The following is a 15,247-nucleotide window of genomic DNA, read 5'->3' as shown; positions in this document are numbered from 1 at the left end:
CCACTGTGCATCTGACCTGGCAGCAAATCTCCAGGCCAAAGTTTGAAATGTTAAGGTTGCTAAAGCTTCTTGATTAGTGAAATCGACTGATATTAATTCAGTTTTCATCCATATTAATTCATTCTAGTTAATCCCTTCATCGTGTCACCAACATATCACAATTCGAACAAACATCGTTAAAAAATGTTAGATTCTAGAAGAAAAAACAAGAGGATGTTGAAACTATTCAGAATGCATTTTCAACGGTTTGACTCTTATTGTTGGGAGTTCCCTATAAATGGATTTACGCCTTCAAAAACAATGTGTGCAACAAAATTCTTCTTTCTGATAAGCTCTGCAACAAATGATACCAACTGCATTACAATGGATTATTACACTGCACTCTTGCATGTTGTACTAATATAGCAAAACATTGCCCATTTACTGTTCCTCTCCAAAAATTAAGAGAATATTTAAGTCTTGCAATGTTTCATCTCTGAAATCTTGATTTAGAAAAGATAAGAGAAAACTCTGTCCCGTCCCAGCCTCCTCTCGTGTGGAAACTGTAATATAATACATCGCACTTGTGACACTCCAGTGTACGGGTTGCCAAAAAATAATGTTTAACTGTCTCAAATGTTTCTGGAAATTATTTCATGAAAGTTTTGCTTGCATACTGCGGTAGTGAAAAGGGCAGAACACAGCTGTCTGTTCCTCAGGCTCTGCTGTTTTAAATTATCTACTTCACGAGGTGGCAGCCATCACAACAAACTCAAAATCTGCGGTTATGATTTTATTTGGCATTTTATAACTAAAGGAAGAACTGCTGAGGCCCTCTCAGCTATCTACCAAACTGCCTGGAGTCCAAACAGTGTCACTAAAATATTTCTCTTAGTCAGAAAACATTGAGAAATTCTAAAGAAGACCACTATGCAATGAAAGTTTGAAAGAAAGCTTTTGGATCGAGACATCTGCTTTGAAACTAAAAATACAAGTGGTGAACCTTGAAGACCCTCAATTTTAACTGGGCCTTTGATAGAATGCATCCAAGTGAACTTTATCTTGTCTGATTACCAACTTCCAAACCCCCCAAAAAACTCAGTCCTCTGGTTCCGATTCCCCACCCCCAGCTGTCAAGCATCAAACCCATAAGATTTTGCTAAATCTTCCAGAAGCACTTTTTGATAACACACCCACCTGAAGAAAAAACAACTTCTTGGGATTTCTTGGCTACCCTCCATTCCTTGAAGACATTGCAGTTCCTTTATGCGGTTAATGGTCCTTTCCAGCCTGTAAACCTCACACACCACTGGCAGCTAACCCCTCCTTATACAGGCATTTCCCAAATCCTTTTCTTCCCAGCTCCTCCATCTCCCTACCCTCCCAATCATTCTTGCAATCTTTCTTTCCATCTCGTCTGACTCTTCCAAATCGGCAACGCCTTTGTTCCCTCCCCTCCTCCCATCCCACATCTAATCCCCAAGTGATCACATCCCCACCTCCTCGCATTCCTGCCCACCTCTCTTTGCCTCTCCCTTATTGTCCCTCCTCCAGCTTGGTCCAAACTCACCCTCTAACCCTACTTGAGCTGAATACTGCACTTCATACTGTCTGTGCAATACTATGAGAGTTTGATTAGTAATTTAGTCAGAATTAGACCAGTGTGCAGTTCAGGGGTAAATTTCCATTCAGGTGAGAGATCAAATTGGCATTGAATATCAGCACCTGTTTTACACTCTGTTTGACTTTTCTCTGCAGTGACGTCATGGAAAGAACAACTGGGAAGGTATAAAATGGACTGTAAATTTGCTATTGCCCATGTTGCATTATACTGAAGTCAAAGTAAACCCGTATTTAAGTCAAAAGAAATGAGGCAGCTGAGAACTGACATCTGCTCCATGCAGATCTTTAGGTGCTTGGAGATTTTAAAATTGCTACTCACGGCGTGAACAGGTATGCACAATTTATCAGACTAATGGCTCCATTCAGGCTGGTGGAACCATTTTCCTACAAAATGATTTAAGGGTTTTTCTGAGGCCGGGAGCTGTGATGGGCGGGAGTGTAAAATAAATTGCATGTATGGGATTCCCTCAGGGAATCTGACCCAGACACAATTTCACGGTAGGGCGGCAGGGCCCATCCATGCCCCTGTTAAGGCCAAGGGCCTTTACCGACTGAGCCTTCATTTTCAGGTTGGCAGTTCCAGTTGGATCAGGGTGGCTTAATGTGAAGGCTCCGTCTGATTTGGGGTGTCCTCCCCTTAGTGACCGAGGAACCCAGCCCTCCCTCCCCGACTGACACCAAGATCATTTTAATAATAGGACCTAATAAACAACACTAGAAAGAAGCTCAACAGAGATGCCTAGTCCAATAAAGGGCTGCAAAATTAGAATGGCACACGGTCACTCTGATGGGAGAAGCCAGAGACCTTTAATGGGCTGAAGAGTTAAACATCAGCTTTTAATTTCTCCCGGAAGAGAAACCAAGTGCAACTTTCTAAGGTAGTTTCTCCCATCTGAAATCCACTATCATTGACTTGTAAAATTTTGGAGCATTAGAAAGACCAGTACTGAAAGTAATGTCAAGAGCATGGCTTTCATTGATCTACAACCAGTAGAATTCTCAGCATATCCCAGGAAACATCCCAGTTGTGTCCTGGAGCCAACTTGGGGCAGGGAGGAAAGGGATCCTAATTTTGAGCACAGCATAAACGAGGAATAAACTTGGGGGTCTGGCTTCAGCCCCTATTATGTTCTCCTGAAGGTGATCCGCCCAATTGCACCTACATGTACCTCGCAAATTTCAATCACTATGCATTATAAAATATTAAATACAGATTGTAATGTGCATCGGCTGTAATACACCTCTTGTGATTATTACTCAGGTTTACTTGGGTGTCAGCATGGATATTTTCTCCGATTCTTTCTAGAAAAGAGTTTAGCTTTGTGGATTATAAATGATGCTGCATCATTTATGCACAGCCACTTGTCATGGTACATCATGCAACAAAATCACTTGCTATAGACAAATGACGATTAAAGTTTTGCTCTCATGACTGCAAAACATGACATATCTTAATGCATTCTGCCTGTCATTTATTTATTCCCTACATAATTAATAAAGAAATTGGGAACAGGACAGGGGCCAATGACAGTTTTTTATTTTTTTGCATGCTCATCAAGATTACATAAGTCAATGTTTTGAAATGGGGCACTTTTTAATTTTTACATCAGTACTATATTGCAGGTACCTTGGGTTAGATGTTAAACATTGGGTGTGATCTTCCCAAAAGGGAACAAAGTGCCGAGAAACAAATGGCTATTCAACGTGACTCATTTTGAATAAGGGGCCCGAATGGGGAACACGCGGCCGAGGATCCACATAGCCCAATTTTTTACAATGGGTAGGTCTGCTCACTGGAACTCCCCATTGTAGCGAGAGATTGGGACGCCATTTTTAAATAGTGTCCCTATCTCCGAGGCCCAGAAAGGAATCCACGACATTCACCCCCACCCTCCTCCCCACCCGAATGCACTATAGGATGGTCCCCCCACATGGTACCTGAAGCTTTGGCTTGCAAACCCTTCACCTTGGGAACGTCAGGCAAGCGCCATTTGGTACTGGTCCCAACAAATGGGATCAGACGGAACCTCACTCATAGGGGTCTCCAAAGGGATCGGAGGTCCCAGGCTGCATGCCCTTTGGGTACCCGGGCAGTGCCACCTGAGCACCTTGGAGGTGCCATCTGGGTGCCAGCCTGGCACTGCCAAAGTGCCCAGGTAGCACTGCCAGCTGGCATGCGCACTGCCAGGGTGCCAGGTTGGCACTGTCAAGGTGCCCAGCTGGCATTGTTTGCACGTGTGTGATCGGGCTGGTGTTGCCCAGTATGGGTGTTGGGGAGGGGGGGGGGGGGGGGGGGGGGTGAATGTCGGGGGCTTACTGCCTTTCTCTAATGTGCAGATTTGCTGAAAAGTGATGGCGCCCATTGTGGGCTGGATACCCCATGCAATGTCTCAAGAGATTGCATTGAATTTGTGTAGGTCTCCCGGCTTTCATCGGCCACGCTGCGCCGCGGCTAAATGCATTTCCGACGAAGACTGGATCGCCCCCATGGTCTCCTTCACACATCCATAGCTACACAATTTAATCCACACTTCAGAGCAGCCCCTAGTCTTAACCGGCCTGATTTTAACTCTGTGTAAGTGGATGGGTTTTGAATTAGTTAAAATCTTGTCCAATATGTTCACTTCCCACACTATCCATAATTTTACCATTTCTCAGTAAATTTTCCAGTTTAATACTAAATTAATAAAAGGGTTTTGCACAGTAAAGTATCACCTGTTAGAATCTAATTGAAACTGTTCATACACATTTCACACTGAGCTCTTAGAGAAGTGAATTTCACCCAACGTGTGGACAAATTTGAAACATAGATCTTTGAAGTTAAAGGAAAATGCACAAAAACATTGTCCTACTTTGGACCCCAGGCCTTGTTACCAGAACATATAGGATTACCAATACTTCAAAAGATTCTCTTTTAATCCGCAACACGTACATACTGAATATCTATACTTGAATACAACTACTTTAATTGGTCACCATTTCTCTAAATGTGTACATTTGTGGTCTGATATATTTTGTCAATCATATCTGTTAAATAAAACAGATGTTATCACAGGAAAATAGGTAAATGATTAGTTGGTGAGTATTTTGGCTGTTTATCTCTCAAAACTAGTGTAATTTATTAGTAATTAGTCATTGCAAGGATTTATTAGTAGTAGTAAGGTTTAGAAGTAGTAGTCAATCTTATTGGGAGTAACAGGGTTTATTAATTATAAATAAATCAAGAAAAGTAAATGAACACATAATAAAAATGTCAGGGCAGGTGATGTGCTGTGACTGCAGAAAGTGGGAGGTCGTGGATGCCTGTGTGATCCAGGAAAAATGCAACTGCAGTTCTGTGGCTTGAGGAGATTAGGCTCAGAGTCATTGAGCTGGAGGCTGAAACTCTGACACGTCAGGGAGGGGGAAAGCTATTTGGACACTTTGTTCCAAGAGCTGGTCTGATTTGGTCAGTAGTCAGGGATAAGAGAGTATGAGGGAGGTAAGGAAGTGGAAAATTTTAAAGTAGGGGAGAACATGCAAACTCCACATAGACAGTCACCCGAGGTTGGAATCGAACCTGGGTCGCTGGCGCCGTGAAGCAGTAGTGCTAACCACCACGCCACCATGGGGTAGTGTTTTAAAATATAAATTATGGGAAATTATGCGGGCTTGAAGACAGAGCTGGCTAAAGTAAACTGGGAAATTAGGTTAGGAGAGAGGTTAGTTGAGGTGCAGTGGCAGACATTTAAGCAGATATTTCACAGTACTCAGCAAAGATACATTCCAGTGAGAAAGAGATTCTAGCTGAAGGACACACCATCCGTGGCTAACGAAGGAAGTTAAAGATAGTATTAAATTGAAAGAAGAAGCATATCATTCCGTGAAGAGTCGTGGTAGTTCAGATGATGAGACAAAGTATAAAAAACAACAAATAACGATTCAAAGAATAATACGGAGGGAGAAATTAGAGTATGAGAAGTAACTAGCTAGAAATATAAAAACAATAAGTGTTTCTACTTAAATATTACTCAAAGTGTGCATTGGTGCTCTGATTAAACAGATATTTTGTATCTTTCACTGTAGAAGATACAAATAATATCCCAGGAATAATAGTGAATCAAGAGGGACAGGAAGGAGGAACATAAAACAATTACAATCACCAGGGAACGGGTACAGAGACAATTGTTTGAACTAAAAGCTGGCAAGTCCCCAGGTCCTGATCAACATCATACCAGGGTCTTAAAAGAAGTGGTTGCTGACAAAGAAAATGCACTGGTTATAATTTTCAAAAATTCACTGAATTCTGGAAATTTCCCATCAGATTGGAAAGTACTAAATGTAACTTCCTTATTCAAGAAAGCAGAATTCTACAGGCCAGTGAGCTCAACATATAACATAGACAAAATACTGGAACTTGGTATTAATGAGGTTATGGAAAGGGCAATTAGAAATCTTAATGTAATCAAGCAGTCATCATGGGTTTTGTGCAGGATTCTGTGGTCCCCGAACTGTATGTTCCTTGACGGCGTGCCGTTCACTGCTGGGATTCTCATTTCCCACCACTTAGCAATGGGATTTCCCATTGAAACCACCCCACGCCACCGGGAAATCCATGGGTGGGGTGCATCGCCAGCGGGAAAAGAGAATCCCAATGGCTGGAGGATTTCGGCATAAAATTGATTAATGTATTAGAATTATTTGAGGAATTAACAAGCAACGTGGATAAAGGGGAACCTGTTGATGTGGGCTGGGATTCTCCGACCCCGCGGCCAAGTTCTGATGCTGGAGTTAAAAGCGGCGTGAGAGACTCCGGCGTCAAAGCGCCTCCGGGCCCAGGCATTCACTCCTTCCTAGGGGGCTAGTACGGTGCCGGAGTGGTGACCGCTGCTCTGGCATTTGAAAGCCGATGCCACGGGTGGCGTTGGTCCATGCAAGCGTGCCACTGCTGGTGTGGGTCACGCATGCGCGCCATGGCCAGCGCGGGTCCGCGCATGCATGTGTGTGCCATCTCTGCACCAGCCCCCGGGCAATATGGCGGAGCCCTACAGGGGCCCGGCGCTGGAGAAACATAGGCCCCCATGGAATTGGCCCACCCACCGAGCGGTAGGCCCCGATCACGGGCCTGGCCACTGTGGAGGGTCCCCCCCCCGCTCCCCACCAATACGGCCCCTGCAGCCAAAACTCCGAGATCCCAGTGGGTAGGACCATGCGTAACCCACGCCGGCGGGATTCGGCCCGTCGAGGAGCGGAGAATCGCCGGGGCTGCTTTCAACGGCCCCCGACCGGCGCGACGGCGACCGGAGAATCGGTGGCCTGGCAATTCCCCGACCCAGCGCGGGATCAGAGAATCCTGGCAGTGGTGTGCTTGGAGTTCCGGAAGGCATTTGTTATCATCAAAGGTCACTGCACAAATGTAGAGCTAATGGTGTAGAGGGTAAGATATTGGCATCGATATAGGATTGGTTGCTAAAAGGAAACAAGGACTAGGCATAAATTGGACATTTTCAGATTGACATTATGTAAAGAGGAAAATGCCGGTGGGATCAGTTCTGGGTGCCTCAACTATTTATAATATATCCATGATTGTTAAATTTGCTGATGACACACAGACAAGCAGGATAATAAGTTGTGAAGTGGGCATAAGGAGTCTGCAAAGGGATACAGCTAGGTTAAGTAAATGGGAAAACTTTTTGAAGATGGTGTATAAGCATGGACTTACCACTTTGGCAGGAAGAATAAAACATAGCATATTATTTAAATGAAGAGAGATTGCAGAACTCTATGTGGCAGAGGGATCTAGGTGTCCTGGTACCTCTGTACATGAATCACAAAAAAATAGTGTACAGGTACAGGAAGTGAGTAGGAAGGCAAATGGAATGTTGTCATGTATTGCAGTGGGAATGGATTATAAAAGTAGAGTAGTTTTGCTATAGTTGTACAGGGCAATGTTAAAACCACTTGTGAAATTCTGTGTACAGTTTTGGTGTCCTTATTTAAGAAAGGATATAATTTCATTCGGAGCAGTTCAGAGAATGTTTGCTCGACTGGGATAAGGAACCATGAGGAAAGGTTGGACAAGTTGGATCCATAACAATAGGAATTTAGAAGACTAGGATGTGATCTTATTGAAACATACCAGAACCTGAGGGGACTTGATTGGTCGAATGCTGAAAGGGTGTTTCCCTTGAGGGAGAGACTAGACCAGGGGACATAATTTTAAAATAAGAGGTTTTCCATTTGAGACAATTTTGCTCTCAAAGTTGAGAGTATGTGGAATTCTCTTCCCCAGAAAGCAGTGGAAGCAGGGACATTAGATATGTTTAAGGCAGAGGTAGATCGATTCTCGATTGACAAGGGAGTCAAAGGGTATAGTAGTTTTAAAATAAGAGGGCTCTCATTTAAGATGGAGATAGAGACACGTTTGCTGTCAGAATGTTGAGAATCTGTGGAATTCTCTTCCCCAGAGAGAGGGACATTAGATATTTTTAAGGCAGAGGTAGATTGATTCTTGACAAACAAGGGAGTCAAAGGGTATAGGGATTAGGCAAGAAAGTGGAGTTGAGACTATAATCAGATCAGATCGCATGGTGGAGCAGGCTCGACGGGCCGAATGGCCTACTCCTGCTCCTAATTCATACGTTCGTATTTAACTGCCTGGAATCAGTTTGTCTAAGCAATCTGGGGTATCTTATTTATATTCCAGCCTTCAGTGTGATGAGTTACCATTATCAACAGACTAACTGCTGTGCTTTAAGTTAGTTTACACAAAGGTTTTGTAAAAATACCAATAAGGTGACAGGATAATTGTGATTTGTCTTGAATAAAATGACAGTAAGGAGTTACAGTTCTCAGCAGTTAATATGTAGCAGCATCCAATGTGGTTTGAATCACCTTAATTTCTTGTTGGTGGTCTGCCATAACACATACTGGCAATGATTTCAGCCTCCAGGACTTCATTTTAATGCATGATGGCAATAGTTTTTGTACAAGTTAGCAAACAGAATGATTAGAAACATTTTTCCAGATGTTGTAGAGACTATACTTCCAATTGTCATTTACATTCGGAGAGTGAATATCTTTGGAGTGTTGAACTGAACTGGCGTGAGGCAAACACCAAAATCCCTGTTCTCATCAGGAGAGTGTGGTATAATGCTGTTCCAGTCAAAGCTGACTAGCCGTCGCACGTTGAGTCACAGAAAATGGCCCAGTTATATTTATAAAGGGTTCCTTTTTGAATTAAGTCTAAGTAAACCTAATACCATGGTTCACTGTACCTACTGCTGAATGCAGATTAGCATCACTGGATGGATGGATGGATCACTCTGCTATTACTTTGTCATCATACTCACTCCCCTTGCGAGAAAGCAATTTGATTACTGGCCTCCAGCAGAGTACATTCTGGGCCATGTGATTTTTGGGCTCCATTTTCTACCATTAAGAACAAATGGGGATGAGGAAGGAATTCCAGGCTTGCTTTCATGAACTGCCAGCCCACGTGAAAATAAGCTGCCGAGATCTCTGAAGGGTAAGTGGAGTGCTCTAGATCAAATGGGTGGAATTTAATATTAACATTACGTTTGGAGGACCAGCGGGAACCCTGCATAACCTCTCATAGTCACGGCCGTTGGAATGAAGTGCCGATCAGTCACTTAAATGACCAGCATAAAGACGTCCCATGATTCAAGGACCAGAAGGCCAGAAATTCACCCACCAGAGGCTCAGGTTCATCGAGGGACCTCAAGTCAAAGGTGACGGCAGGATGGGGAATGCAGGAGAGGAAGGGAGTCAGAAGCAAGGACAGGGGGCTGGGTTCAGCAACCCACTGAATTAGAGAAGAGCCTCTATGGTGCCTCCTCCATCCATCGCTGCGGGATGAGGCCCTTAAGTGAATATTAGCGACCTCCAAATTCATCGCATCACCAATACTCACCATACCGCCATCCCCTACTAATTTGTCTTCCCAGGTTCATATACGCTGACTCTGAAAATGATTTCCTCCCCTCAGAAAATGTGATTTGGAGAAGGTGATGAAGGGAGAAGAACAGCACTAGCGTGAACACGGGAAGGTGGGAGAAGAATGCAAATGACCTCTGGAAGAAGAGTAAGATTGAGTATGGCAGCACGGTAGCATGGTGGTTAGCATAAATGCTTCACAGCCCCAGGGTCCCAGGTTCGATTCCCCGCTGGGTCATTGTCTGTGCAGAGTCTGTACGTCCTCCCCGTGTGTGCGTGGGTTTCCTCCGGGTGCTCCGGTTTCCTCCCACAGTCCAAAGATGTGCGGGTTAGGTGGATTGGCCGTGCTAAATTGCCCGTAGTGTCCTAAAAAGTAAGGTTAGGGGGGAGGGTTGTTGGGTTACGGGTATAGGGTGGATACGTGGGTTTGAGTGGGGTGATCATTGCTCGGCACAACATCGAGGGCCGAAGGGCCTGTTCTGTGCTGTACTGTTCTATCTATGTTCTATATCAGAGTAAATTCTGGTCACGGATAGAAGGTAAACTGAGGGAAGGAAGGAATAGTGGAAGCAGGAATGGGGAGGGGAGACAAGTACTTGTGTGACCGGGGTTGGAGAGAACATCAAGAGCATGAAATAAGGGAAAGGAAGAAAAACAAATATCAGAATAAACAGCCATGGGTCAGGGGGTGAGGGGGGCCATGCCCTAGAAGGGTGGAGGGGGTTTGAAGTGTGGAGGTGCGCAGGGCAGCTAAATCGTGCCTCCGCGAGATTGGGGGAGGTGACGGGTGGGAGTCCTGGAAGGGAGGGGGTGCTGTAAGAGGATTTGGGGGGCCACAGGGACCCCATAGCTGGGTGTCCTCACTTGGGGAGGGTGTGGTATTGCCCATGTGTGTGGGGGTGACATTGACCAAGAGTGGGTATTGTGGGGGACCCACAAGCCCACTTAGAGATCAGGGCACCCTTTCAAAATGGTGGCTCAATCTCGGAGTTCAGATCCCCAGTGCTAAAATAATTCTAAGGGTGGGCCAAACGGTGAGAAACTCCACGGGCAAGATGGAACAACGGAAAAGTCCATTGCCACCGGGTGGAATTCACCGGGCGGAATTCTCCGGATGCCGGGCAGGCGCAGCCGGAGAATCCTGTATTAAGTGTCATTGAATAACGGTGGGTAACTTGCCGGCAGAAATGGCGGAAAACTCCCCGAAAAGCCCACCACAAATAAACTGAAGACATTTTTCTGGAGAATCACGTCCTCAGTGTAATTTGTGGCTTGTTTTGCTGGGAGGTTCCTGCCGTTATCTAACGACACTTAGGGCATAATTCTCCATCGGCGGGACCGTCCTTTTCGCCGGCAGCGCACCCATGCCCGCGGGTTCCCTGACGGCATGTGGGTGCCCCCATTGGCTGGCGGGACAGAGAACTCCGCTGTTGGCAGGGGTGCGCCGCAAAAGGAAACGGGTGCGGTGGGATGGAGAATCCCGCCCGTAGTCACTTTCTTGGGCCCGGGGAAGTTTTACATCGGTTTAGCCCACACTTTGAATTTGTTTCATCACTGGAAAGCTGAACTCAGAGATCAGGACGCCAGTTTGAAAGGGTGACCCGATCTCTAAGTGAGCTTGCGGATCCCCCACACCCCCCCAACTATGGGCAATGTCCCCCTCCACAGCCATGGGCATTACCCCACAGCCCCCAAGTGAGGACACCCTGCTGTGGGGTTGCTGGGGTCCTCTCTCACCCCCTTACAGGCACACCACTTCCAAGACCCTCACCCATCACCACTCCCCTACTCATGAAGGCCCTTTATCTACCCTGCATTTCCCACCCTTCACACCCCACCCTCCACCATGGGCATGTGCCCCTCAGGCCCTAACCCTTGGCAGTGCCAATTTGGCACCTGGGCACACATGCAGTGCTCCTGCCAGCTTAGCAGTGCCAAGGTTCCAATCTAGCACTGTCAAGGTGACCTTTTTTGAGGGGGAGGGTTTGGGGGCCATTCTGCAGTATTCCTGGCCACCCAGGAGTCTCCGATGGCCTAGAAAACCCCCTTGGTGCCGTTCTGCTTGGTCCACGTTTATGTGGACTAGTACTGAACGGAACCTGGCTACGACCTCCCTGGGCAGGTAGATACCGGGTAAGTAGGCCTTAAGTAGGTATAAGGCCTACTTATACAAGCACGGCTTGGTCCTGTCCATTGTCGGGGGGGTGGGTTCCTAATCCCGATGACTTGCGGGACTTGGGTAGATCCTGCGAGGCATCATGGCTGTTGGGAAGCCCTTGGGAAGCTTCATCCTGGATTTACCGGCCATGCTGCGCTCCCATTGGTGCACAACGTGGTCGGTAGATTGCACCCATGATTTCAGAGAGACTGCGAATTCACTCTGATGGAAATAATGAGCCATAACTGAGGTAGTTGAGTCTGTAGAGTGCTGTCTTAAATATGCTTTTAATTATATAAGAACCTTCATGTAGAGGAGCAAGAATGAAAATAGGAAACAAATAAATTTATTTAATTTATAGAGCACCTTTCACCACCTCAGGGTATCGCTAAATGCTTCACAGCCAATGAAGTACTTTCGATGTTTAGTTACTGTTGTATGATCTAGCAAACCAACCTGGCAGTTGTTCAACTCATGCAAAGCACAAATCTTGTTTGTTTTGCACACTGAATGACATACTGTAAATTAAACTTGGAGCAAGTTTATGTTTCCTGAAATTGGTTAGAGCTCTGCAGTAAACCGTAATAATGCAGAGAGAGGACGTAATGCAAAGCAACAAAACTTCCACAATTTATTTACAATTATACACGTATCAAGCAAATTACTTGTTGGAATGAAGCTACAATCATCCGACCGTTTATCAGAACAGTTTAGCAAAATAAACCTTATTCAAATGCATCCAATGTACATCGTTTTAGGCAAATAATTCAGGTAAGCTATCTTCTTTAAACTGCTAAATTAATAGATTTTTTTTTAGCAAATGCTAATATAAATTAATACCCATTTTATGCAGTCCAAGGTGAGATTAGGCAATTCCACATATTCAGCTCAACCTGTCCTTTAGGTTCTGGATCATAGAACAGTACAGCACAGAACAGACCTTTCAACCCGCGATGTTGTGCCGAGCACTGTCCGAAACCAAGATCAAGCTATCCCATTCCCTGTCATTCTGGTGTGCTCCATGTGCCTATCCAATAACCGCTTGAAAGTTCCTAAAGTGTCCGACTCCACTATCACAGCAGGCAGTCCATTCCACACCTGAACCACTCTCTGAGTAAAGAACCTATCTAGGACATCGCTCCTATATCTCCCACCCTGAACCTTATAGTTATGCCCTCTTGTAACAGCTACATCCACCCGAGGAAATAGTCTCTGAACGTCCACTCTATCTATACGTCCACTCTATCTATCCCCTCATCATCTTCATCAGAAAGTACTTGGTAATCCTTCTGTGTTTGCATGTGAAACACTAGATGCAACAACACCGCACTGTGAAAAGATCAGTGCAGTTACATCAGTTGTTTTGGTTCTTCTCCATCTCCATTAACAAAGACTGTGCCTTGTTAAAAAGCAACAAGAAAAGCACACTACTGAATTGTTAAAAATATTTGTTGGTGTTCCATTTATTATGTCAAAGGAAATATTTACGAAAACTGTATGCTCTTGTCACTTTGAAACAGCAATTTTCTCATGCTCACAGCATAAGAAATTTGTTATAAAAAGACTATGGGCTGAATTCTATGCTTGCTGACACTGCCAGCGAGTATTGCGATTGGGCGGAGAATAGCGCGCAATGGAGAAATCGCAAATTGCGCCGGGCGCCTATTCCATTGCCATGCTCCTGTCCCTCACTGGCAGTGTTATCAAAGTTCCCACCCTGTGCCGGCGGTCCGTGCAAAACCGTCATTTAAATGGATTTAAATATCGTTAGCGGGTTGGACACTTCATGCTCCACCACTCCACGATTCTCCGCCACTCTTAGGCGGAAGTCTTGTGGGCGCATATCGGTGCAAGTGTTCACAACCAGGGCCTGGGTGTCACGTTTGTTGAAGGGGAGCAGGAGGCTAAAAACATGATCAAAAACTCTCAATAATTGTCAGGCTGGTTGGGGTGTGCTGCCCGTGCTGGGGGCAGTAGCGGGCAACTCATCCATGGACTAGGGGCGTCCCCCTCGGGATCGGGGTGGCATGGCGCAGACCGCCATTGCTGCAATATGTGGATTTAAATGCATCTCTGTGGTGCTACTTACAGGCTCCTGGTTGCTCAAGTGCTGACTGCTCACTGTGTCCTGTGAATGCTCAGAGAGCCTCCGGGGAAGTGGGAGCCCACCTAGGACGCCCCTCTGGAAACCTCATATGCCAGTGGTATCAAGAGGATGTGTGTGGCCATGTTCAGTGGCCCACCAGGTGTTGCCAATCCTCAAAAGCGCTGCCCCACTGCAGAGGAAACAGGGATTAGCAGACCTCACCCCAAACAAAGGACACCTAGGGGTGAGATGTACCTCATCTCCTCATTGGCATCGAGCAGTAGGTTGATTTAAGACTCTTGAAATTGGTGGGATGGGGGTGGGGGAGGGGTGGTGTTTCTGAGCCATCTTCGTGTCTGCAATGTGAGTGTGGTGAGTGGAGCGCTTATAAATAACTCCACCTGTCAGGCTCTTTGGCACTAATTCTGGCCCCAGCAGTTAAAACTGCCCGCTGGGCGGGAATTGCTTTCAATTTGTGACAGCAGAGTACTGATCCATTTACATGTCCTGAATCACGGAATGAATAGCTTCCCCAATAAAAAATGAAAATCGCATGCTATTCAGGTACAGTGGGAGTACATAGGGTGCGATCTTCCCAAAAGGGAACAAAATCCCCAGCGAGCGTGTTTTCAGCCGCATGTTTCCCGGCACTCACAGTGCTGAGAAACACATAGCTAGTCAATGCCACTTGCTTTGAATAAGGGACCTGAATGGGGAGTATACAGCCAAGGCCGCACATAGCCCCGTGTTTTACAATAGGGAGCTCCGCTCCCCGTTGTAGTGAGAGATTGGGACACTATTTTTAAATGGTGTCCCGATCTCCTTGGTCCCCAAAAGCATCTCTGACCTACCACCCAGCCCGAATGCAATATGGGAATATGGGAGGGTCCCCTCACGTCCCCTGCACCCCCCAACACCAGGTAACCCCCCCCCCCCCACCCCGATTGCACAAGTGCACAAAATGCCAGCTTAGCACCTTGAATGTGCCAACCTGGCACCTTGGCAGTGCCCTTGCCAGCTGGCAATGTCACCTGGGCACCAGCAGTGCAAGGGTACCACTCTGCCTAAAGGGCATGGAGCTGAGGGCCTCCGATCCCCTTGGAGGCCCCCACGAGTGCTGTTCCATCTGGTCCCAGTTTGTGGGGACCAGTACCAAATGGCACTCGCCCAAGGTCTCTGAAGCGAATGGGATTGAATCCCAAAGCTTCAGTTACCTTGGGAATCTGCACATTAGATTAAGGCTTACTACCTCACTCAAATATGCAGATTTGCTAAAAAGGTGATCCCGCTCATTGTAGGCGGGATTCACCTTGCAATGTCTCATGAGGTTGCGTTGAATCTTGCAAGGTGTTGCAAGCCGGGTAGATCCCTGGAATGGGGTCTCCCGGCTTTCACGAGCCATGCTGCACCGCGGCGAGCTGCTTTTCCGGCGCAGCGTGGCTGGAGGATCACGTCCTTTGTTTCCC

General features: G+C 46.1%; 1 protein-coding gene across 2 annotated transcripts in view; it reads right to left on the bottom strand.

Moving 5' to 3' along the window:
• The window catches only part of LOC119963370 (protocadherin Fat 4), a 365,380-nt gene that overhangs the window by 49,335 nt on the left and 300,798 nt on the right, over positions 1–15,247 (bottom strand). The window lies entirely within an intron of this gene.

Source organism: Scyliorhinus canicula, chromosome 3 (assembly GCF_902713615.1).
Source record: "Scyliorhinus canicula chromosome 3, sScyCan1.1, whole genome shotgun sequence".
NCBI classification, from domain to species: Eukaryota; Metazoa; Chordata; class Chondrichthyes; order Carcharhiniformes; family Scyliorhinidae; genus Scyliorhinus; species Scyliorhinus canicula.
This window is presented reverse-complemented; position numbering and strand designations above follow the sequence as displayed.